Here is a 24,928-nt window from a genome sequence, read left to right as displayed (position 1 = left end):
GTAATATCACATACATTAGTGTAAACAGATGCAATACAGTATGCCATATCAGTAATTACTGATATTATCATGCAAGAACGCAGCCATAAAGCACACTGGAGGCTAAACACTACCAGTCTACACCTGCACAAAACCATAAAAGCACTGAGAAAACCTTTTATATATATATATATATATATATATATACATAACAAAAGTAGTTTTCACTGAGGGCAACTATGGCTGAGCGGTCATGCAGCCTGGAGAGCTTCAGTGAGAGGAGGCGAGGGAACACAAGCAGGGAGGCAGGGACATCAGCGCGATCTGCAACACTAGTCACGGCAGATGGACATATCACAAGGCCCCGGCGCGAAGTTGCTATAACACATAATGTTGTTTGTGCCATGTTTCCAGTTCTCAGTCCTGGGCAACCGGCACAAAGGCCTGGATCCTGAACTGAAACAGCTTGACTCGGTGTAATGAAATTGCCTGGATCCCAAGTGCATCCTCCTTTCTGCATCGCTGTATCGGAACAGTGGCGTTGCCAGACACAATGGAGAAAAAAGCCCGAGAGGATGTTTTGACGTCGCTTCTCGGCGGCTCGCGTTTTGTGGGGAACATTTTAAATGAGATGCGATTTACTTGGTTTGTTTTGATGGAAGTACTGTTAATACTTCAGTGACGCATAAAACATGCCAACACTAATAGATACAATTTGCTGAATATTGGTCTCTATTGCTCCCCCCCCCAACCCTCTCCACTTCCCCATTTCTCTGTCTCCCCCACCCTCCCACCTGCTCAGCATGGAGCCATGTTAAAATGATCCTCCCTATTGTCTGGTGACAGTCTAAAATCCAACAAAGCGGGTTTCACTTACTGCTAGATGAAAAGATTATGAGCTCAAATATCACTTTAGTTATGGGTCAATAGCTTAGGGGTTTTAATCTGTTGGTTCCCAAAAATCGTCGTCATCATCATCAAGGGGATCAGGACTTCAGCACAGATGTCTTCGGTTAATCTTTAGGGTGCAGAGATAGATGCCAAAAAAAAAAAGCATGTAAAGTACAAGGATGCAGAGACCCAAGAAAACTTTCACTGAGTCCTAAAGTGTCACTGAGTCATGTGTAGGGTAACACACAATGTGAGTGTGAAACGAACGTGGACTTTGAGATATTATCCACTAACCTGCTAACGCTGCTCTTGTTATTCTTTGTTTTTCACTCGATGTCCCCGTTCCCATCTGTAGCTTCTTTGCTGTAAACAGTCTGTAATAATAGTAAGAAGAAGCAGAAGAAGAAGAAGAAGAAGAAGTATGGCTATAATTATTCAAAAACATAAAATCAACGATGGGGAATATATAAACAAGGCAGAGTCATAAAAAGGGAGGTCAAAAACAAAACAAATCTGTCAAACAAAAGGTCATTACATAAAAGACGAGTCTATAAAGAATAGTTTTAAGAGGTGGTGTTAAGCAGATGTAGCAGCCAGAGCGTCAGACAGACCAGGAGTGTGTGATAATGAATGTTATCCGGTTCATCTGGGGTTAATGCAACTGGGCACCAGACTCTTTAGTAAAAGAGACCAGTCAAGTCTTTAAAAAAATTTGACTGGGGAAGCAAAATAGTGTGAAGTAAAATAGCTTCTTTAGCATATTTCATTTACACATGTAGAGGTCTAAGTAATTTGCTAGTAGGGACTGCATCATTACTTTGTTGGAAACGTCATTTTGGAAACTATTTGACTCGCCTTTTAGGGGTTAATCTGCATTTTTATGACAGTATTATAACATACTGTATGTCACACTGTATATCAAACTATACATTCTTGTATTTAAAGCTGTATTACCAAGAAGAGCATTAATTTGTCACTTTGTTATTTTTAAGGCTAACTGTTAGCCTCATACATTGTTAGCTTTGTATGTACTTTTAAAATGGCTATAATCATTGTTTTTACAATAACAATATATGAAATGTCAGAGGTGTCGCTTGTAGAGATGAACCTACAGACCTCCGCTTGGTTTTATAGCTCATTGTTTATCTGTCCGGCTGCAACTTTACTGTTTTGCTTCACTCTCAGCGCTTTCATAGCGTCGTTTTCAGCCGCAACAGGCAGCTGTTTTCAGAGATGAAGCTCTAAAAGCACCACTGTACACTAGCTGGTGAACATAGTGGAGCATTTAGCAGCTAAAGAGCCAGATATTTCCCTCAGGAGTTGGTAGAGAGCAAAAACAGAGCTAAAAGAGAGTGAATATTGGACTTATATTCACCAGGTGGACAGACGGATGGATGGATGTCAGTGTTGTGTTCATAACTGCTGCCTCCAAGTGGAAGAAAAATCAATTAATGCAGGTTTAATGTTTTATTGTTTTATGCTATTGTTCTATCCTTTATGCTTTAACTTAGATTATCTGTTTCTTATACTTTATCTTTATTTAAAGGCAGTTTAATCTTCATCTCTGCTTTTAAAAAGTGATATTAGAAGGTCAGGGTTTTATTGTCTTCCTTAAGGACGCTTTGACACGTCTAAGAAACAGATTCTGGCTTGTAAAGGGATTAAATTGGCAACCTTTGAGTTAAAGTACTATAATCAATTTTGCCAAAGCACCCTGTTAACCTGAATGTCTGTTCATAAAGAGGTTGCTTTGGGCTTTTTCTTTGTTGTAGATATTAAATGTTGACCTTTCAGGACCTTCAGTGACCTGCTACAGTGAGGTGTCAGGTTGGATTAAGAAATTTCTCCTTTTTCCTCTCGTTACATACAAATCAAAATCCATCAGTGCAGTGACTTTGGCCTTCCAAACATTAAAAAAAAAGAATCATCATGAATGGATGCATGGAGAACCAGATAATCCAATCTAAATACCACATTGGACAGATATTACACAGAACAGATTTCAGACTTTTTAGATGACGAGCTTCCAGAGGGAAGGTCAAAAGTCAATGAAGATCACATTTTAATATTGAATTTAAAGGGGAACTGAGGAGAAGAGTAGAGAAGGGTAGAACCACTAGCTGTGCTGGAGAGACAAAGAGACCCACAGCGAGATTTTAGACACACATGAACCAGACAACAGAGAGCAAAAAGCAAAGAGTCATTTACACAGAAGAAAACACTACAAAAATACAGAGGTAACAAAAAACAAAATAATGCATTGAGAGCAAGTTTACAATCTTGTACCCCTCAAAAGAAATAAGGTTACTGTCAGATTAAGTATGTCAATGCTTGTATGACATTAGAGATGTGTAATTCTTAAGCCATATGCTGTAATCATAGCAGTGATTAAAGCTGCATGAGGAAGGATTTTTATGTAAAACTACAGCTGTGTGATTGTACAACAGACCAATGACATATCAAAACTTACATTTTCCAGAAAATTCAAAATAATTGAGGAGAGAGGTCCAGAGTTCCAGTTTAGGAAGGAGTGAACAAAAAAAGTAATGAAATAAATGTGAGAATGAAGACATATCATTCTCCATTTACAGTGTAGTATTTATAGCATTTATATAAAGGACTCTTGACCTTTTCAGATCACATTCAGGACATGAAACACTATAAAGCAGTCTTTGTAACACTGTAGTGTCGAGCTCTGCATGAAACAGCTGCTTTGGTAAGTTAAAAATACTAATTAAAGCTGTTTCACCTAAAAAATCAATATTTCTCTGACGATGTCCAGTTTATTTCTCTGATAACTTAAGATCCAGACGTCCAATGACTAAAGTCCTTCTTCTGGCTAAAAGACATAGGTAAAAATGACCAAAATTTATCACGAACATGTGGCTTAAAACTGAATAAAAGTCAATTTCTAACAGTTTCTGTGGAACAACCACAACGCTGATGTATTATCTTGTATGTGTGTAAGTTACTCTTTGGTAGACGCTGTTGTAGCAGACAAACACAGCACCGCCGTATGCATCTTGTGCGTGTTTACTCTTTGGTAGAGGAGGTATGACGCCATTGACATGCGACCAAATGAAACGGTCCGTTATTTTGATTAAATTACAGATTTCTCTGGGCTTGAAAATTGTTGGAAACATTTGGGATAATGTAAGTACACAACTCAACAACATATATAACATAGGTCTAGTTGTTTTTAGACAATTTAATGCAGAATAATTACATATTATACCTTTAAACTTTCTGGAAAATTCAAAATAATTGAAGAGAGAGGTCCAGAGTTCCAGTGTAGGAAGGAGTGAACAAAAAAGTAATGAAATAAATGTGAGAATGAAGACATATCTTTCTCCATTTACAGTGTAGTATTTATAGCATTTATATAAAGGACTCTTGACCTTTTCAGATCACATTCAGGACATGAAACACTATAAAGTAGTCTTCATAACACTGTAATGTTGAGCTCCGCATGAAACAGCTGCTTTACTAAGAGTCAAACTAATGTCAAAAAATAACTTGACCCTTAATATCTCAAGCGGCGGAGAGATCTTACAGTCAGAAAATTAAAAAACGCCCAGTTCTGATTGATGCGGGACAGGAGTGAAGGTCTGGACCTCAAAGTATCTTTGACTCTGTCGTCCGTGAGGAGAGAGTGATTCTTTGCATGACGATTAAACTTTGAAGTATAAGGCCACATTACCTTTTCTTTCAGTGATTTATCACCCGGTTCCCTTGACTGTGTCCGGGGGCTTCAGACACGTGGGCGTGATTTATTGCTCCTGATTCATTTAAGTTCTTGAATAAACATTGTGGGAAGTTTTTCATTAATATTCAGAAAGGTTGAACAAAAATGATACCTGTACTGAAGGGAAGTTCTGCAGCACTTTGTGTATAAATATTTCAGACAGGCCAAGGTTAAACGCACTTATCAGATTAAAGGGAAAATGGCTCCAAATGACAATTTGGATGGAAGTTCCAGACCTGGTTGGTTACTCAAATGATGTATTCATGTTGGGAAATCACCATTATTTACCCACAATCTACAAACATTCTTCAAGAAATCATAACCAGTAGGGATGTGTGGAGAGCCCAGTATTTGTATTTGTATTTGTATTTGTATTCGAATAAAAGTGGAAAAGGCTTTAAAATCCTGTTTTTGTTATTATTATGCTTCTTATTTTAGAATATTAAAGTGTTACAATAAGCATTCATGAATAAACTACCTTACGAAGGAGATCCCCACACCAAGTCACACCGTTTAACGTGTAGTGGAGAACTTCAAAGGTGATTCTTGCTTTGCACTTTTCATTTATTGCCTATCAAACATCATCTACAACCTAACTTTGTGGAAAGGAGAAGGAGAACAACAGGTTATGGAGAGTCCCTTTGGAGCACTTTGCGTGTGTCAGTAGCTCAGCTTTATCTCTGGGGAACACCCCCGACTCCAGGAGTGATGTCCAAATTAGGAAATGTGCGTCATGTAGCAGGTGGATGTGACTCCCCTTGTTGAGACCTGCTGATGGACGCAACAGCGGAGCAGAGGAGAGAGACTGAGATAGCGATGTAACCGACCTGCATGCTGGTATTGAAATTAGTTTTTTTTTCTTCCCAAAAGCAAATGATTTTTAAAATATCTGTATGACACAAACATTCATCAAAAACCCCACAATTTGTGCTTTGCCGAATAATGTATTTGTATTCGGGCACACCCCTAATAACCAGTCTATGAGTCATAAAAATTTATTCACTACCAAGTGAAAAAGTCTGCCGGTGGAGGTTAGGTAAACTGTTTTTTAAGACTAAAACACCCTACGTAAGAATGCAAACACAAATGACATTGGGCGCTCTAAAGTCATAGCATGGTTGTTACATCCTGTACGAAACACAGTTCCTCAAAGGTTTGATATAATAGACTGAGCATAAAACGTAAAAAGAAGACAGAATCAGTCTTTTGCCTGCTGTAGTGTCACTCTCACTGCTGCACTTGCATTAGTGGAGAATTTTAGGTGACACATTTTCAATCGAGACTGTTCTCAGCTTTGGTTGTTTGTGTTTTTAAATTTTGAAATAATGACTGGGAAGCAAACGCAGAAATAGTTTATTCGGTGCCACAGAACATCATAAGGAGGAGGTTGGGGTGGATGGATGGATGAGCAAAGCACTTTGACAACCATGATCTTTCCCAAACTTTACCAATGTAGTTTTAAAGAGAAAAAAACCCCCCAAAAACTAGACCTTCCTAGAAAGAACTTTTAGTTGCCTAAACCTTAACCAAAGAGGAGGCAGATCAGAAAATGCTCACATGAAGCATTTTTGTAATGGTCATATATGATTTGGAAGGCATTGACAAAGTCTGGAAGCTGGATGAATTATACCTCTGCTAAAGATACTGTACAGAAATTTAAAAGTGTCTGTAAACAGAGAACATCATGAAAGTTGTACATAAAAGCAAGCTAAGAGATGCATGTTTCAGCTTTAAGCAAAACTATCTTAACTCAAAACTCAATTCAAAAAGCTAAAAACTCTCACAAAGCCCAAATAAAAGCTGAGATGATGTTTAAAGTCCTGCTGTTAGAAACCAGGACTGACATCTTTCAGATAGTGGTTCAAAACCTTTTTGTGTTATGATGAAAATGGTTTTGGCTGAACTTTTCTTGCTCTTGCATGCTGCGTGTTGGTTCCTTTATCATCCATGATCTTCTTGGTGTCATTAGAAAACTTGCTGGCGTACAGTATGATATTCTTCCTCTGACTTTTTCCTTATTTGGTTGCACTGTTGCTCTAGAGAGAAGCATCGGCTGAACAACGCCTTAAATCTGCAAGATAATGATAGCCTCAAACCCAGAGGAAGCCTTCCTTCCACTAACCCTCCACTTGACAAAAGCTGTTTATATTCAGCCTGTTAAATTCATCCCAACAGTCTGACTTTGGTTGAAATGATACATCACATTAGCGTTGCAGGGATTTTAATTAACGCTAAAAACAAAAGGCATTCGCTGCTGCTCACTTTGACAGTGCAGATATGAAAAGTGAAGTCTGTGTCCATATGAAGTAGCTCAACCAGGCCTGTAATTCAGCTCAGGGATACTTGTCGGACAACGTGTGGATGGTGCAGAGCTCAGTGTAGGAAAACAGCAGCCATTAATTCCATCATTAACATTCCTTTGTGCTGCACTGCTAGCACAGAAGGCTTCTTTAATTAAATCAGCAAGGAGCAGAGCAACAGTCGCCATAAGGCGTTTATTTGTCTATACATTGTGCCTCCGGTCGCGTCCGTCCAGGCACGCAGTCATGGGGTTGTGGGGCATATTTTCACATTAAGCTCAAAGAAGGAACAGCTCCTCCTCATCACAACGAATCTGAGCACGGCTGCTTGTTTACTGTGTGATTTTCTGTGAGGGGACAACATCAGCATTTTTTACAGTCTGCATCTCTGGAGCTCAGCTGCTGGCTAGTGTGTGTATGTGTGTGTGCTGTGTAAGGGTGGGAGTGTGTTTGTGTGGTATTTAACTTTAATGTTGTGCATGTAATATTGTATTTTACAAATGTAGCAGTAAATTGTTGTAATAGTAATTTATTTTAATAGCACTTTTCTTAACAGAGATTACAAAATGCTTTACAACACAACAACAGAGTGAAGTAATACAATATGTCAACATTAAAATTTAAAAAGGAAAAGAAAAAATGGTAACAGAATTATAAGTAATAACATGTAAAAAGCGACTGTAAAACTAAGAACTTAGAGGTAATTTAGAAAAATTATTTGTGTCAGTCCGGGTCCAGCTGCAAAAATTTAGAGAAACATATTAAAAACACAAACACACAACAGCATTATTGCACATTAGTAAACAATACTTAAGATAGACTTCATATGGGGCCAAAAGTGTGTGGACATCTCTTGGTCTGGGGCTGTTTTTCATGGTTTGTGTTTGGCCCCTTAGTCTCAATGAAAGGAAACCTCAGTGCTACACCATCATCATCATATTCATATTATTTTATACAGTAGTGTTCTTCCAACCCCAATACCCTAGTACACAAAAGCCAGGTCCATAATGAAATGATTTTCCCAGTTTGCTGTAGAAGACTGACCTGCACAGACACCTGACCTCAACCCCGTCCAACACCTTCAGGATCAACCGGACCACCGACTGCGAGCTAGGCCTTATCGCCCAACGTAGCTAATGCTCTTGTTGCTGAATGGAAGCAAATCCTTGAATCAAAGTTGGGAAATCTTTTGGAAAGGAATGAGACATTCAGAAATCACATATGAATGTAATGTTTGGGTGTCCACATACTTTTGGCCATTTATTGTATTAAAATACAAAAGGCGTACAGAAGGTGGGCTTAGAGACCATGATGCATATTAAGAGAAAAGCTACAGAACAACATTAATGAGGCAAACAGGCTTTGATTTTTATGTTATAAAAACACGTTTTTGTGTCGTTATGTTTTACTCCTCTAGTTAGAGAATTAGTAGGTTAAATGAAACATGTATCTTTGTGTGTTTGTCTTAATTATAAAGTGACATTTTTGGCACGTTTTCAACTGTACTGTGGAAGAACAAAACCTTCTGTGCACATTTGTGATTCTGTGATTCTTGAGTTAGCACCTGCACTTGTTTTCCCAATTACAGAAGATGTGTGTTTGTGTATTAATGAGTGTGTAAAATCATTTCCTGTTATGATGTCTTGTACTTGAACCATGAAGCTGAGACACTATAAACCTCCTCTCTACATTTATTTTCTCTATTTTGTTACAATTTTTATCCCCACATGAATGAATTTGTGTTTATATGTGGAAACAAGAAGCATTTGCCTGTTTGTGTCTTCACACCCACTCGTCGTTGCGTTTACGTTTGCCTGTGCATGCGGACGTGCATGCCAGCACACATGACATTGCATCTGTGTTTATAATATGTGCATGTGCGCTCTGATAAGAGTGGCAGGAGCACGGAAGGATTTCCCCAGCGTCCCAGGTGCTGGAGTTGTGTGTTCAGTGAAGGGTGAGGACCATCTGCCGGGGCTGGGTGAAATCAGTGCAACATGCAGGTGCTGAGGTATTTACCCCAGCACGCAAGGTAAAATACAAAAGCAGGGGGTGGGGCGGGGGTGGGGGGGTTCATGACCCACAGAGAGTGGGGTGTTTGGCTTAGAAAATTCAGACCTCATGGTCAAGTGCAGCATGCATAATTTAAAAGTCTGTCACACTTTCTTTTTTTCTTTTTTTTTTGAGTTTGACCATAAATAGAGTGGTTCTGTGTATTTGAAGGTAATAATCTGCAATATTTTAACATAAATAAATGACCTTTTTGTCGCTTTCTGTCACTGATACCTAAAAAAACAAACAATTACATCCAAAGCCTTTATATGAGATACAGTCTACATCTGCTGTTCTTATGTAATATGTTAATATGTATAATAAAAATAGTCAGAGAAATGGGTATATTGGACAGATCCAAATGAAATTCCAAATATCCAAAAAAAACTTGTGAAATTTCTGATAAATTGATAAAACTGTCAAAAAAAGACTTTTAAGTGGTTTATGCTTGTTTAAAAAAAAAAATTGGGGGGGGGGAAATATTGTATTTCTACATTTTGTACCTTTCAGTAACCACTGATGCATTTGTGTCATTCATCCTGTCTAGTGTTTTGAGAAATTTCTCTCTTGTTTTTTTGTTTTGGTGACCAAATTTAAATTTCATTTTTGCATTTAGTTTTGTGAGTTTTACAGGAACATAACACAAAAGAGATTGAGTGCACTCATATAAGGAACATCTCCATAATTAAATACTTGCATAAAATCTCATGAAAAAAAGATATATCAAGGGTCTTTATAATAATGTACAATGTACAAAACTATATGGAAATAAAAAAAAAGCAACCTATAACCACCCCTTATAGTCTATACTCCTTGGCTACAGAAAAGAGAATAAATAAGTAAATAAATACAATCCCAAGGAATTTGATTCACACTGGAAGACTCTGCACCTCATGATTTACATCCGATGCCCACACAGGAAGCAATGTGCCTTATATGTAGTGAGGTGGAAGGGTGTGTAGGTCTTTGTGTAGCATGTATGACTTTCATTCAGGAAGTTGGACTTCATCTCTCATCACAGACAATTAACTGATGTTCATGTTTTTTCATCATTACCAGAATCTTTCCCTAACTTGGTACTAGATAAATGTATTTATTGAAAGTAATCCAGGGGTTGGAAGAGTCGTGTTTGTCTTGTCTGGTGATAGGGTTGCATCCCTCAGTATCACTTAGGATAAAATTAAAGAACACTGTGCAGCATTACTGTACAGTTCCCTCTTAAATGTGATGAGGGTGTTCGCGGGGGGTGGGGTAAAACAAATTCTGCTTAGGGTCACAAAAAGGCTTGGGCTGCCCATGTTTTTAGTTGCTAGTATGCTAAAATAAGATCCACTTTGGTACATTAAACAGCATCAGATGAAGGTTAAGCAGAGAATCTAAAATGACTAAATAACAGGAGACTTTTATTGTGAAGAATTTACAGGAAATGATGTTCCTCACTGAATTAGCAGAGCTTCGTTAGCAGCGCTAAAAACCAGTCGAAACAACAACGTATGGAGATATTTGGAGCTATTTGTTGAGTGGATCAGTTAGAAATTACGCAGGGAGGACTAGCACAAGCAGAAACAGCCACAGTGGTGATGATGTTTGATGAAGAGCTGCAGACAACCAGCACACCTCTGACAGGTAAACAACTTATCTTACTATGCTGTGCTGTGTAATGGAAAAACACTCACAGCGTGCCAGCTCAACTCAAGTGATGACTCGTGCGTGACTACCTCCAAAACAATAGAAAAACACCATAATGTTAGTGGAGCAGAGCAGTGACATCAGCTTGGGCTGAAAGCAGAAAAAAATGTTGAAAACCGAGGGTTCAGAGCAGTCTGAAGCCGGTACTTTTTGCTCACAGGTCCCCTTTAAGATCTTCCAGCACTTTTGGCCATATTGTGTAAGTAAATTCTGTTGGAAATTTCTCCTAAATTTGTTTGACGTTTTGCTTTTTTTTCGTTGTTGTCTTTGTTACTTTTCCAGTAGCCACTTGAACAGCTGTCTCATCATCATTTTTATGCATAAATACCATATAAGCTGAACCTAAACCTTATAAATCCAACCAAGAGATGGAGATCATTCATCAAATCGGAAGCCACAGTATACGTGTCTGGTCCAGCACAGAGCAACAGCACACCGACGGTATGCCATCAATATATATAACACATGCTCATAGCATAAACCAATTAACTCTGCTTCCATTATTTATGATCTGCCTCAGTCATCGAGGACACTGGGATGTTGAAATACACACAGCTTAGAGCCCTCCAGTCTGCCATACATAATTCTTTCTGATGAATTGTTGTACAGATGTTTGCATGATCTGTCCGTGGACTGCGGTACACGCGCTCAATAAAAACCAACCCTTTCACTGTAATCCTGCATGCAGGGAGGGGGGCGGGTGGATAAAATTAAACAGATATGCTTATCTAAACTATTTATTAAAGAACCATATCCGAGATATAATCCTAATATGTTATCAAGAGCCGAGGGGGATTTCGGACGTACGTACAGCGCAGAAATCCAGGTGTACGGGGTCGTAAGTCGGGGGGATTAGCAGAAAGGTTATTGTAATTTTTTAAATAACACAAAAGCAGATTTCATTATTAAAAGGCTGAACGGACCATCTGGGAGGAGGAAAAGTACTTTGGTTTCATCCACCGTGCTGTGCTGTGCCGTACAGTACCTCCGCACACCAATTATTATTATTGTTTTTCATCAACTCAGACCAGCAGGTCAGTCTCAGACCAGCAGGTCAGTTTAAATGAAAAGCATTTACAAAAGCATATCTGATCATGTACTTGACTTGTAGTATGAGGACACCGCAGTCTCTCTCTGAATAGATTAACAGACTGTACTAGTCCGAGTTATATCAGAATCACATCGTTCACCGTGCACAATGGTTTTACAGTAGGAGTGGGCAGCTTAACCTGTATAAAGGGCGCACCGGTACAAACACCAAGATATGGATTATGCTGCACCGTTTGTATTGATATAACCTGGATTTTATAAGTCACATAACTGCGTGCAGCAGTGCCAACTTTTTAAAACTGTATATATAAGTGTCAAACTCTATATTGAAGCTGTATACTTTGCACTATGTTGCACTATATAAATTGTGAATATATATGTTGAAATACTCTTATGAGGCATCTAATAGCCGAGTGCAGCGTCCCCAGTTCGACTCTGGCTGGGAACCTTTGTTGCCTGCCACCCCCCTGCATAAATACTCTGTACTTCTACTGTCTCTATAAAATAAAGGCAACGTGCCAAGCAATACTTTTCTAGTTTTGTTATGCTTAAAAATTGCTTGTGCATGGAAAACGAAGGCTATATATTTTATATATATTTGTGAAAGTTACCTATAAATAAATCTCTTTACTACCCACTGCTCTGCTTGCAGGATGGTAGAAACTAAACTCTTACGGGTTGCTCATTGTTTGAACAGCTACATGAATATGCATGTAATATACATATACATGCATCATGCATGTGGTAAAAATAATCCAGGTACAATGCACAAAAGGGTATACAACTGAGCTGGAGGTTAAAGGGATGAGTCTGTTTTGCTTACTTATCTCTCAGCACTCACATACATTGAAACAAAATTTGTCCTCTGCATTTGACCCGTCCTATACAGTCGCAGTGCAGCGCCCGGGGACCAACTCCAGCACTGACGGTAGTATTAACCCTAACATACATGTCTTTGATATTTGCATACTGATGTAACAGAATAGCAATCCAACCTGTGTCCACTGATTAGTTTCTCCATGTTCTGTCTCACTATCTGGTGGATCTTTATAGGGAAATATCTGCTGGTGCACAGATAGGATGAGCTGTGACGGCCTCCATTGTTGAACCAAAAAAACCCATAAAATCTAAGCTAACAGATGTAGCTGGACCATTCACATTGTTTCGATTGACACATGATAACACTAAAAAGCTTACAGAAACAACAAAGATGGAGAGTGAAGCCCTATCGTAAAAACAAACCCCAAACACACTACAAAGCAGGAAAAAAAGTCAGAATAAGAAAGTGCTGACGGATACAGACTCACTGTGTGATGCTCCGCTGTGCTCATATTCGTCACCGACTCCCTCAGCAGACTAATGTGACACCAGCCACCTCGTTTTTGAACTGCGCTTGCAGCTTTCTGTGACAGGTACGCCAGCCGGCATCAACATATCCAGCCGCTACAGCCGCGACTCACAACCCGCAGGTTCATCCGTTCTGACGGATATTTTCTGTTTGTTGCCCGAGGGATTACAGGCCCCGATGAAACAAAGGCACAAACATAATGTTTTGTGTTGGAGCTGCTTCTATCTCCTGTCTGCTGCAGAGACAATGCAGTAGAAAAGGAGACTTTTTTTTGCTGTGTTGTTTTATCGTAGATCTTCATCAAAGTGATATTTCTCCAAAAGACTGGACGTTTTTTCTACTTCATTGCTTTGTGTATAAGCTGAATTTGTAAAACATTTCTAAGCTTGTGGAGGTTTATTGTAGCAATTAGCACTCGCCCATCTGCCTCACTTTTACAGTTTTACATCAGTCTTACAGTCCTGTATGATTGGAGAAGAAAATAACACTGTTTCTCAATCATCTGGTTGCTGACAATTCAGTGTTACACTTGCCAGTGGAAATAAGTAAGATGTTGGGAGTGCACCAAGTTGGACATGACAGAATGTGATGCAGGTTGTAATGAATTAGAAATGAATATCTTACAGCAAACCAACACCGTGCCAGAGTAACACTTAAATCTAAAATTATATTTTGACAGAAGGCACATATGAAATAAGTTGCAAGTATATGCTAAAATGTACAATCTACAGTAATCACATACAATAATGAGCTTTTAGAGTGCAGAAAAATCTTTGGAAGTAGTTTTAGTCCAGTTTTTATCCACCTGAAATGCTGTAATCTGCATTTACATCCAGTGGCTGCAGCAACTTCACAGTAAAATCCTTACAGGTGCCATGAATCTGATAAAAAACAAGCCATACACTTGTTTGAAGCAAAGTAGTGACACTATTTAACAGCTGCGGGTACACAAAGGTGTTTTAGATAGAAAATAAAACAAATCTAAATGCATTTGTACATTTTATAACACTCTTTTCTCCAGCAGAGTATGCTAGGATAATAGTGAACAAATATTAGATATACAAAATATTATTATGTGATTAGTTACACCTGCCACTTTTGTTATAACTCCCTCGAATCCCCAAAAATTGCCAGCTCACTAATGAGGTTTTGAAAATTAACTGTGATCTGAGAGGCATTTTGAAAAATCAGAAATGGTTCAATACAAAATGAAATAATTCTTTCTATTTTACACAGCAAACTGAATCTTCATTTACTGGAAACTTGCAACAGATACCAAACATGGGACACAGAGACTCTCTACATCTAAAATATCCAGCAAATTTATCACATATTACATATTTTCTTCAAATATAAGATAAACTTTAATGTCCCCATAGGGAAATTTGTTCTGGACTCCGTCCTGCAGTTCCACAGAAGATAAAATCATACAAACTGCAGAGTAATAGAAAAAAAAACATCAAAATCTTAACAGCACATGGCTTCCATACACATACACAAATACACATACACACCTACTGATAATAGCCACATATTGCACAACCCTTATAACGGTTCTGCCTGCTCTCGGGAATCCTGAATCTTCTACCAGAAGGTAAGAGCTGGAACTCTGGGTGGAGAATGTGAGTTGGATCAGACGCTATTTCCTGTGCTTGTCTGATAATAGACCGCTCGTAAATTATTAGGAGGGACGAGTGTTTTTTAACCCCCAAAATCGAGACATTCCTCACATTCTGTGCGTTTCTACTTTCAGTCATATACTGTAGCTGATGCTTTTGTGCACAAAGACTTCACGTCAAAGTCAGCGTGTTTCTCAAGGACACCTAGTCAGGACTCATTTTCCTGCACAGTGCAATCGGGCCCGTGACCTTCTGCTTACAGGACACTCTCTTTAACCATCAGGCCCGACCTGCCACCTCACAACATGGTCAAATCCCCCAGACTGCTCATTTCACCACGGCAGCGCAGACTGCTGGTATTTACAGCTGATGAGCACGCTCAGTAGGGGCCCGTACGTTGATGTATGTGGAGAGTCACAGTCATGCTTTAGCAGGGGTAAATTCAGAGCCATCACACAGTCGGGGCTCTTACAGCCGCGGTATTGTTTAGAGAGAGAGGGAGGCTGGGGCAGAAGGTCAGCGGCTCACATACACAACATAATTAGAGGAAGACACACTGTGGCGTGACTGACTGCATATCAAATATCAAAGAGAACATTTCCAGTAAAGGGCACTGAACACACCCAAAAATAAGTACTTTTTTTGTGTGGAAAGCTACATCAATACACAGATGTAAAAGACACAGATGTATTGTTTCACCATAAAGGTACAGTACAAAGTAGTTTCTGATATCTTAATTTGAAGAACTCTCCCTGTAAATGTAATACTTGGTTGTAAAATACTAACTAGTTTGGGTTGCCACTTGTTCATTCTTGACCTTAAGATGTGGTCGAAGTTTGTGGACTTTTGAGTTGAGATATTTTGTCAATCATGCTGTGAATTTTGAATTTGAACATATAAGTACACGTGGAATATTTAATTTTTGCCCATGTTCAAATAAGCCCTATTAACCTTCCTCATTGTTGGAGATCAGCACATGTGGACGGTTTGAATTCCGTCATATTATTTGATTTGATTTATTGATTGGGACAGTGTGCAATTAGCTCGAAGCTAATCTGCATCCGTAGTCCCCCACAATCAAAGCATACAGCAGTACAACAACAAACAGTACAAAACAAAAAAAACAACAAAAAACACAGAACACACCATACAAAATACAAAGCTACATACATGTCAATTAAAAATTAATAATGTTAACTAGACTCAGTGGTCTCCATGAGTCTCATATGGTGTCCAATGGTGAAACCTTTTCACTGCAGAATAAAGAAATAAAAATAATCCGTAGGAACTTCAAAAACTACTCCCATAGTGTAAAATGAGATTTATTTTAGTGTAGATTGGGAACATGATACACCGTAAGACAGTGAAGTGATGTATCACGTTTGTTGTTGGAGGTTTGTTGTCTTAAGCTGTCATTAAAAAGTTCTAAAGAAGAAGAAGCAGCTGTCCTCATTCCTTCATTATACCCATGACCTGAAGTTTTAATGTTATAACCATCAAGTTAATAGTTAAACTCCCCCTCCAGACATGTTGCATGCTGGATGTAAGTTGTATACTGGACCATAATTGGCTTCCAAACCAGTTGTGATGTCACAAATCTTTACACATCTTAAACTGAGCTGCAGTCAAACTCTGCACATACATCATTCTGTACAATGAAGCTCAAACATCCAGGGAAAATAACAGTAAGAAAAAGTTACTTGAATGCTAAGAACAACCAACATTACAATATCATAATCTGCCTCTCTATTTATGTATTTATGCTCAGCTCAGTAACATTTTGTCAAAACATAGGACAGGCACGATTACTTGTATAGCAAAGCATAAAACATAGCAAAAATATGGCTAAATACATAACATCAACATAATGTCCTTCTCAAAGCTTCATAGGAATACACTGGCAAAACAAAACTTCTGACTTGTTTAGGAGTTGAAATGTTAAGTTGAAATGAAAAGAAAGTTTGTTTAGTTGTGTGATTTTAATCTGGAGATGTCACTGAATAGTTTGTTTTGAGTTTGTTTTGTTTGAGTGAGAATGTCTTGCTGAGATTAACATCTTTGATTTCAACAAATTCATTATTAAAAGGCACAAAGAACACTACATATAAACTACACTGTTATCAGTTTGGATGTGGCCCTCAGGCTCAGGTTGTCCATGTGGCTTTTAAGAGTTTCACTTAATGACATTCAGAGTGAATTTCTACTTCAGAGCATTTACAGAGAGAGAGAGAGGTTTTATGTTGCTTGGAAAACAGAATTAATTATCACCATAACAAATGTCTGCAGTCTTCATCTGTGGGTGTATGTGTTTATAAGTGTGTTCTTGTACTTGTATGCCTGTGAGAAGCAGTTTGAGTCTCAGACATTTGGAGTGAGTAGTTTTACAGTTTTTAAACTAATGTGTCATTGTCGTATCTATCTTTATAGTTGTACAGTAATGTACTGAAACACTAAAAAAAAAAAAGAAGTGTGGCTCTACTGCGGCTGCAGATGCTTTTCTGCTGTTGGGAAATGCTGATCAGGTTTGTCAGGTCGCACCTGTCCGGTTGACGGTGCCAATACTGTCTAACTTCATCTCTTCACTAAATATTATGTTTGAATTAGATGGACTTTACAGGATATTTTCACTTCACAAACCCCTTTAGATGTTCCCTTATTTTTGTTAAGCACTCTTATAAATTATCTTTAGAGTTTATAAGGCTTATAAAAAAGGATCTGGCTCAGTTAGGACCGTGTTGGGGTTGAATTAAAGAGTTAGTTTAGGATTACTATTTGGGCCAAGAGCTAAGATAATACCTAGAATCAGGTTTGGGAGTGCACAAACCAGCCAAACCACCAATGCATTGATCTACCAGAAGTATTGTGAGTGTATCCAGCCTGATAAATCTGTTTCCTCTGTGCCGTAGACCTCCGTTGTTGTCCAAAAACTATTAAAAACACGTCAGTGAGCCACACTGCTGCACTGGATGACATGTTCCTTCCCCCAGAAGGCATTGCTTACTTTGTACTAAAGTTATTTGAGAAATTTACACTGTAGTACAAAGTCAAGAGGTTGTAATATGTAGCACAAGAAGCTAGCGAAGCTCTGTAAACGTAACTGCGTTCTCACACATGCTCAGTAGCAGAACTACTCTACGGAGACTGAAAACGTGATCGCTCTGATAAGTCAAACCAATTATTTGCTGGTTTGGCTCAGCACATGAGATTTGTTTACAATAACAAATACATAGAAAATCACTGGGTAGTTGGGAGGTGAGAGGTGGTTTGCAACACATTGGCGGAAACCCTGTAACATTAAAGATAGGTTTATGTTAGGTGTTTGGTTTAAAGATTAGGACCAATAAGGATTGAAGGAAATCGTAAAGGTTGGAGGTTAAAATGTAATCAACAGAAAGTCCTTACAGGTCTGACTAACACATATTTGTGTGTGTGTGTTTGTCCCTCTTTGGGCTCTCCTCCTTGCTCTTCACAGATCACTAGCAGTCCTCCAGCCCCGGCCCCCGTCCTGATGATGTAATTATTTCCCAGCGGCACCTGGGAGCCACGGCCGCCATTCGGAGGCATCGCTCACAGCCAAGTATGCAGATGTTTCTAATTGCTTTCCATTACCAAGAATAACAGCTGTTTATATCTATCAGCAAATAATTCACAAGAGTTCCAGACTGTTAGGATAACATATCCCACCTGGTCACCATCACCAGTTGTCAACAGCCGAGCGCTGCGCTTGCCAGGCCTCTTGTTTACTGAATCCCCCCGATAAGCACGGGCTTAGAGTCACCTTCAGCCATGTTGCTTTGCACCTCACAGGATTTCCTGTTTTATCTTACAAGTCAATCCTTTAGTAGCATCCCAAAGAAGGAAAGGAATGACATGTTTTTCCATTCCATCAGTTAAAGCACCACTAATCAATATGTTTCATATTATCAAGGAATCAATCGCCTACATTTAATGGGAAGAGGGTAGTTTGCAGCAACTTTTAGCCTCTTATAGCTCATTGTTTTGGTTTGACTACATTTACTGTCTGGAACATAAATGCAGCAAGTTGTATCAAGGTAATGAGTCTGTTTTTCACTGCCTTATAGCACAAGTGACCTTCAATTTGTACATCTGAAGGATTTTTTACTGTAGTATTAATATATAATAGTTATAATATTCTTTTTAGGATGTAATTATCAATTTGAGGGAATGAGTTAAGAAATTTAAGCATGTAAACTAAGGGAACAAATAAGTAATTTGAGGCATAAGTTACACATTTTAAGGGCAATTTTAAGGAATTGGTGTAAATGCAAATAGCTTGTTTATAGTTTTTTTGTAAAACTGACACTTTTGAAGTTTACTTTAAATATATACAGTAGTTATCATGCTGACACACTGGAGTTTATAACACCATTTTTGTAAAAACTGGTTTAGAAACATCTGCTCAACACCTTGTTCGTAGAAACATATAAAATCATATCATCGTCAAATTATGACCTTAGCTTTAAAATGTGCATCTCATAACTAAGAGGTCTAGTTTAACGGGGAGAGAAGACAGCTGGTTCCACAACTTTGCCTTTTTCTTCATTTGTTATTACCGAGTTGTTGAGTCGTACTGCCAGGGCGAGCAGACTTCCCGTGTCCACAGAGCTGTTTTATTTCTTAAGTGATGACTTCATCGCATGGTGCTTTAAATATTATTGTCCTTGCGGCACCTCTTACATTTCTATTCATGGGGCATCAACCTTTAATTCGGTCCAGCAGTGAAATCAGGGAAGCTCATCGTTGTCCCTCCCTTTCACTTAACTAAAGCAACTTAAGATCTACAGTGTCTCTTTTTTTTAACGCTACCATCAGATTGTCAAATACCGGTCTGTGAAGCATCCACCTGTGAGTTTAACCTTTTATCTGTCAGAATCATCCTCCATAACAGTCATAAATACTAAATCTGATGCTTACTCTCTCTTGTCCATATTTGGAGTTCATTTAGGTTTGGAAACTGGATGTGTACCTAAAAAAAACACACACACATTTTGTCAAATAAAGTGTCTCTGTGGCTACTAAAATTTGGATGTTTGGATTCCACTTGGACTCCACTGGAGCTGCACCCTGTGTACGTGCCCTGCATACATAAACTGTGTGTGGATTTATACAGTATCTCTGGGAATTACATACATATTAGATGATTCCACAGCGCATAAATTACACCTTGTATCAACATTCAGTGCTGGTGTGGGAGGTAGCGTGCCCTTCATGTAACAAAGCAGGAAAAGGATCATCTGGAAGTTTCATGTGCAACCAACTTCCTGTTTTTAAATCATAACCGCAATCTTTCCCTCGCTTTAATCTCAGTGTTTAAGTTGTCTAACCTTAACTGCACCTTAACCATAGTTTATTTGCCGTCATCGCATTATTTCGCCGATCTTAACTGTATCATAGTTTCCAATGCGCAGATATTGTAGAAAGTTTTTAAAATTTTGGGTGTTTCACATTAAGAAATGATGTCATTGAAGTTAATCTGTGGTTTCTTCCAGTGTCAGAGTTCTGTCTGGACACAAGACTGATTTTCATTTCATCTTTACGCTGATTGCCAGCAATAAACACCGGAGACTGACAACATTTTCAGAAATGAAGAATTCAAATCAAAACTGAGCGTTGTCGTAGTGTTTTACGCTGTAGCTCCCGCAGATTACCTGTCAATCAAACAGCACAGGCGGTACTTTGCAGCTTTTGATTCAGTTTCTCTTTATGAAGTGAGAGTTATTGTTGTTGATGCCTTATTTCTATCATTCGTGCTCATGCAAACTACCAAGTTGGCCTATTAACTGTCAGAATTTGCACGACTTCCTGTGAATTTTTACCTGCCCATCACTGTATGTTTACAACAGTATGTATAAAAGATAAGAAAAGCGTAACAGCACAACAAATGCATCGATTTCATAACGTCACCATTGATTACATCGTTACAAAAGTAACATGCTGACTAAACCGAACATTGCGGCCTTCCCACAAATGAAGCCCTGCCTTTCAAGTGCCATTCCTGTTGTCCCCCCTCGTTCTGGCGGCGAGGCCCAGCCCAGTATTGTGTGTGTGTGTGTGTGTGTGTGTGTGCTCTGTCTGACATGCTGGCTGTTGGGAATGAGCCATCTGACGGGGAGTGACTGCCAACAAGAGCAGAATGTCATTATGAGTGGAGGCTGCTGCGGGCCTGCCACCATCATAGGGAATTCATCACCACAAGTGATGATGATAATGGACTTTGCTGCAAATGACTTTGGATGAGCAGTGTTTTTGGCAAGCGGCGCAGGGTTCTGACTGGAAATTTTCCTCCTTACCTCAGAAACCGAGAAGTAAGGCTTTCGGTGTCCCAGCTGGGCCGCGGGATGCCCTGTGGTTGAGGGTATTGACATTGTGTGAATACATTGTGTTTGTGATGCACTGGACTGCTTGTTTATTGTTGTCAGTGTTAACTAGTCAATCAGAAACATTTAGATGAAATGGATTTTGATATAGAAAAGAGACTGTTAGCTATTGTATCCTTTGAATATGAATATTTACTGTAATAAGGTGTTTAGTGATCGCAAACTATGTTCATGACCTTACCGCATGAGTCATTCATCATAAACATTTCCTATCCGGCCTAATGACATTTCCAACAACATCACAAACACTCTTTTTTTTTTTTTTTTTACATTTTAATAAATCACATTCTATAATTGGCCGTTTCCCCTCATGTTCGCTCCTCTGAGAGCCCAGGGATTCAAAAAATAATTGTCCAACTTTGCCAGAGTGCTCAGAGCAAAACTCATCAAGTGATGAATTTAACCGCCTAGTATCGCCTCCACGGGAGAACATAGCTATGGGGAGGTAAAAAAAAAAACTGTGACGACTCCATTATGATCTACAGGAAAAGGAAACATAATAAGGCCAAGGCTCATTATGAAAAGTGACAAACAACAGTTAGTTGGGATCAGGGAGGTTTTGTCACTATTCTTTGACCGAATCCCTTTCAGTGAATATGAAACGCCTCATTAAAGCAGCACACTTGAAAGCTTGCACAATCCGATGTGAGATCAAAATGCAGGTTGCTGCCATGAGAGGGGAGATTTTCATGTGCAAATTAAATAGAAGGTAAAACAGCGCAGTGATAGACTGTTGACCACATAATTAGCAGTTTCAACCCCTTTTTTTTCATAATGCAACATTCTGTCATGCATATTCAAATATGCGATCCTGCTCTGCCATTTTAATTGGTTAAAGAGTTTCAACTGACAACAGAGAGGAGAGGATGGCGGCTCTTTTTTTTTTTCGGCGACGCTTTGGCCTCGCCTGAAAGAGCCGTCAGTCTGTCTGTCATGCAAAACATCTTTCGGGGGTTTTGTTTACCAGGCATGCAGCGGAGTGAGCACTCTCTGGCTGCTAATGTGACAGTTGCACTCTGGCTTTCAGTTCAGTGGACATGTTGTTTTGGAGAGAAAGCAGGAGGATGGTACCCAACTTATCTGATTACCGATGATGTACATCACACATCCCCGACCGACTTCGCTGCGAGACAGCCAAGCGAGAGGGGGAAAGGATGTTGGGTATCTGTAAACAAGGCTTGACTGACGTGGCGGCAGACGATTTGTGAGGCTCAGCTGAAGATCCATGCCACATGCATGCTGCTGAACCGAAGTAGATCAGAGTAAAGGCTGGCACAAAATGAGACGCTGTGGGTCAAATTGGCAGCGATACGACACCTGATGAACAGCTTCATATGCGGCTTTACGACACAATCCTGACAGCTGACTCAACCCTTGTATTGATTATCGTATTGTAATGTTAAAGTCCTCGATTAGAGTGTATGGAATCAATTTTCATGCATAGTTTGAATTTGTGCAAACAAACAGACAAAAAAACAATACGATAAAAATCATCAGTAGAATTATTGCAGATTATTTTACGTTTTTATACTTGCCTTATGTGGGAAAGCTGAGAAAAGATGCAACAGCGGCTGATGGAAACAAACATTACACCCATTAGCCATTCAGCCACAACAACAGTAATGACGTCAGCGACTGATGTTGGGCTTAGAGTCACGGTTCCAGTTCATCCCAAAGGTGTCGGATGGGCTTGAGGTCAGGCCAGTTGAGCTCTTCCACACCAAACTGGGAAAAACATTTATTTATGGAGCTGGTTTTGTGCATGTTCATGTTGAAACAGGTAAGGGCCTTCCCCCAAATGTTGAAAGAGCATTGTTTAAAGTATCATTCTGTGCTATAGCATTAAGATTTCCCTGCATTGGAACTAAGCGGCCAAGTCCAAATCATGACAAACAGCCCAAGAACCAAAAGTGCACCATACACTTTTGGCTATATAGTGTATCTCCACACCATCAAAAAGACTAAATATAAAGAATAAAGAGGTTGACCTGGTTGTCTAAATACCAGATAACTGCACCTTCACTGTTGCTTGACTTCTACACTCTCCATCTCATGGCAATGACAAAATTAGATCTGATATTCTCGAGTAAAACATTAGCACATTGTGCCACAGCTATCCCTCAAAAAGCTTTGAGGAATCTGCACTAATAAATGTGCAATGTAGCTGTTACAAAGCTCTTGTACTGCTGTTATTAATGTAATGAACGTCATCCAGTACAAACCCTATTTTTGGTAAAAATGTACACATTATTCACTGTTGGATTTTTTTTTCTGACTGAATTACAGCCTTCCGTGTGAGTCCTGTAAGTGAAACCATACGGAATGATATACAACTCCTGTAGCCTATATTTTCAACATGCAATCAACAAGCCACCTGATGTTCAGTTAAATAGCTGCTTAAACACATAAACATTGCGTAAACCCTGAATTCATCTGGGTTTCAATCATATGGCAGATGTATTTTCATACTACTAAGCATATGGTCATCTCTCTACACCTCTCTCACTGTAATTATTTCATCCATGGCTAACTCATAATTCTTTCAGCATCATGTACTCTTATTTTTGTTGTGGCTAAATAATGCCACAGGGACCTGTGCTGACTGTAACCAGCCGTAATCTCAATTTGCAATGCATATGTTTTAGAAAAGAGCCCCACAGTTAAAACGAAACCCACCATGAGCGCAGAGGCAGCGACTGCTGTGGCAGCGCTGCATTAATATGCATAGCTTTGCTAAAAGCTCCAAAGTGACCTACATGACAAGGTTCAGTATACACTCCAACTGTGTGCTACACTTGTGGGACTTAGCCGCCCATGTTACCTTAATTAGTGTCTTCTTGCCACGGACCGCTTTTTTCTGGAGAGGCTGTTGAACTTACCTGCCGGGGTCACCACAGGTCACCGCGGTCACTCTGAATGTCTGGCCCTCGACAGCTTGGGCACCTCTCCACAGCTAACAAAATGGTTGCCATTAGCCTGTAGAGGACGAGCGCTAACATCCCCATTAGATGCACTTTAAACTCCTGCAGTGTGTCCCAGCCATTCGATGATGACACTCAAGCTCTTCCAGGTAATCCCAGAGGCCCTTCACCAACAGGATGTATCAATTAACAGATTTGTTTGCTTTCCTCTCCTCCAACCTCATTTGCATAGCAGCCGGCTAACACACCGCTCAAGTTCAAGAGCACTGTTGACACTGTGTTTTTGTTTTCTTCTTTATACTCCACAACAGGCAGCAGAGGCACCAGAAACTAAAAATTACCATACATATTACAACTCAGCTGCTCTGGTGATCCGAAAGTATCCAACAGAAGTGGTTCGGAGCACAGAAAGTTACAAGATGTTAGCAACCACTCCAGGGTAAAGCATTGTTGACACTCACTCCCATTCAGTCTTTGTTAAAGGGGAACTTAGCATTTCCAATGCTAAAGGACAGCTGTTGCTGGCAGGCCTCTTTCTCACTGGCGGAGGCACCACTGTTTAGGGCGGTAATCTGTCAGGGAGGTGGCATAGCCAATGTGCTCTACCCCTCGGTAGAAGCAGAGAAATGTGGCTCGGGGCTCTATGCATAGCAATGAGGCCAGACAGATGTAAAAATCCACTGTGGTTTTACAGCCTCAGTGCTCTCTGTGTGTGTTTGCCTGGATCCTCTTCATCAACCTTTTGAACACATCCACTCCCATGATGCAACACAGTTGCAAGGCTACATTTATGCAGTTTGAGTGGAGGCCTTCACCATGATCCAGAAAATCTGTATATTCCCTGGCACGACTAGTTTACATTTGTGGAAACAGCACATCAAAATAACAAGGCACAACTAGCAAAGCTGTTTTTTTTTTTTTTTAATAAATTCTAAA

The 24,928-nt window shown here is 39.4% G+C and overlaps 1 long non-coding RNA gene across 6 annotated transcripts in view; it reads left to right on the top strand.

Moving 5' to 3' along the window:
- LOC121904605 overlaps nt 1-24,928 on the top strand; it is a 78,853-nt gene that overhangs the window by 32,333 nt on the left and 21,592 nt on the right. For 5 of the 6 annotated variants that reach the window (XR_006098259.1, XR_006098258.1, XR_006098261.1 and 2 more), the window contains exon 4: nt 18,146-18,250. This is a non-coding gene — a long non-coding RNA (uncharacterized LOC121904605). Of the gene's footprint in view, nt 1-18,145; nt 18,251-20,183; nt 20,266-24,928 lie in introns of those variants that run through there. The other variant, XR_006098260.1, reaches the window with a different exon arrangement.

This window comes from Thunnus maccoyii, chromosome 9 (genome assembly GCF_910596095.1).
Source record: "Thunnus maccoyii chromosome 9, fThuMac1.1, whole genome shotgun sequence".
NCBI classification, from domain to species: domain Eukaryota; kingdom Metazoa; phylum Chordata; class Actinopteri; order Scombriformes; family Scombridae; genus Thunnus; species Thunnus maccoyii.
Note: the sequence above shows the minus strand (reverse complement) of the source record. Positions and strands in the feature narration are given on the sequence as shown.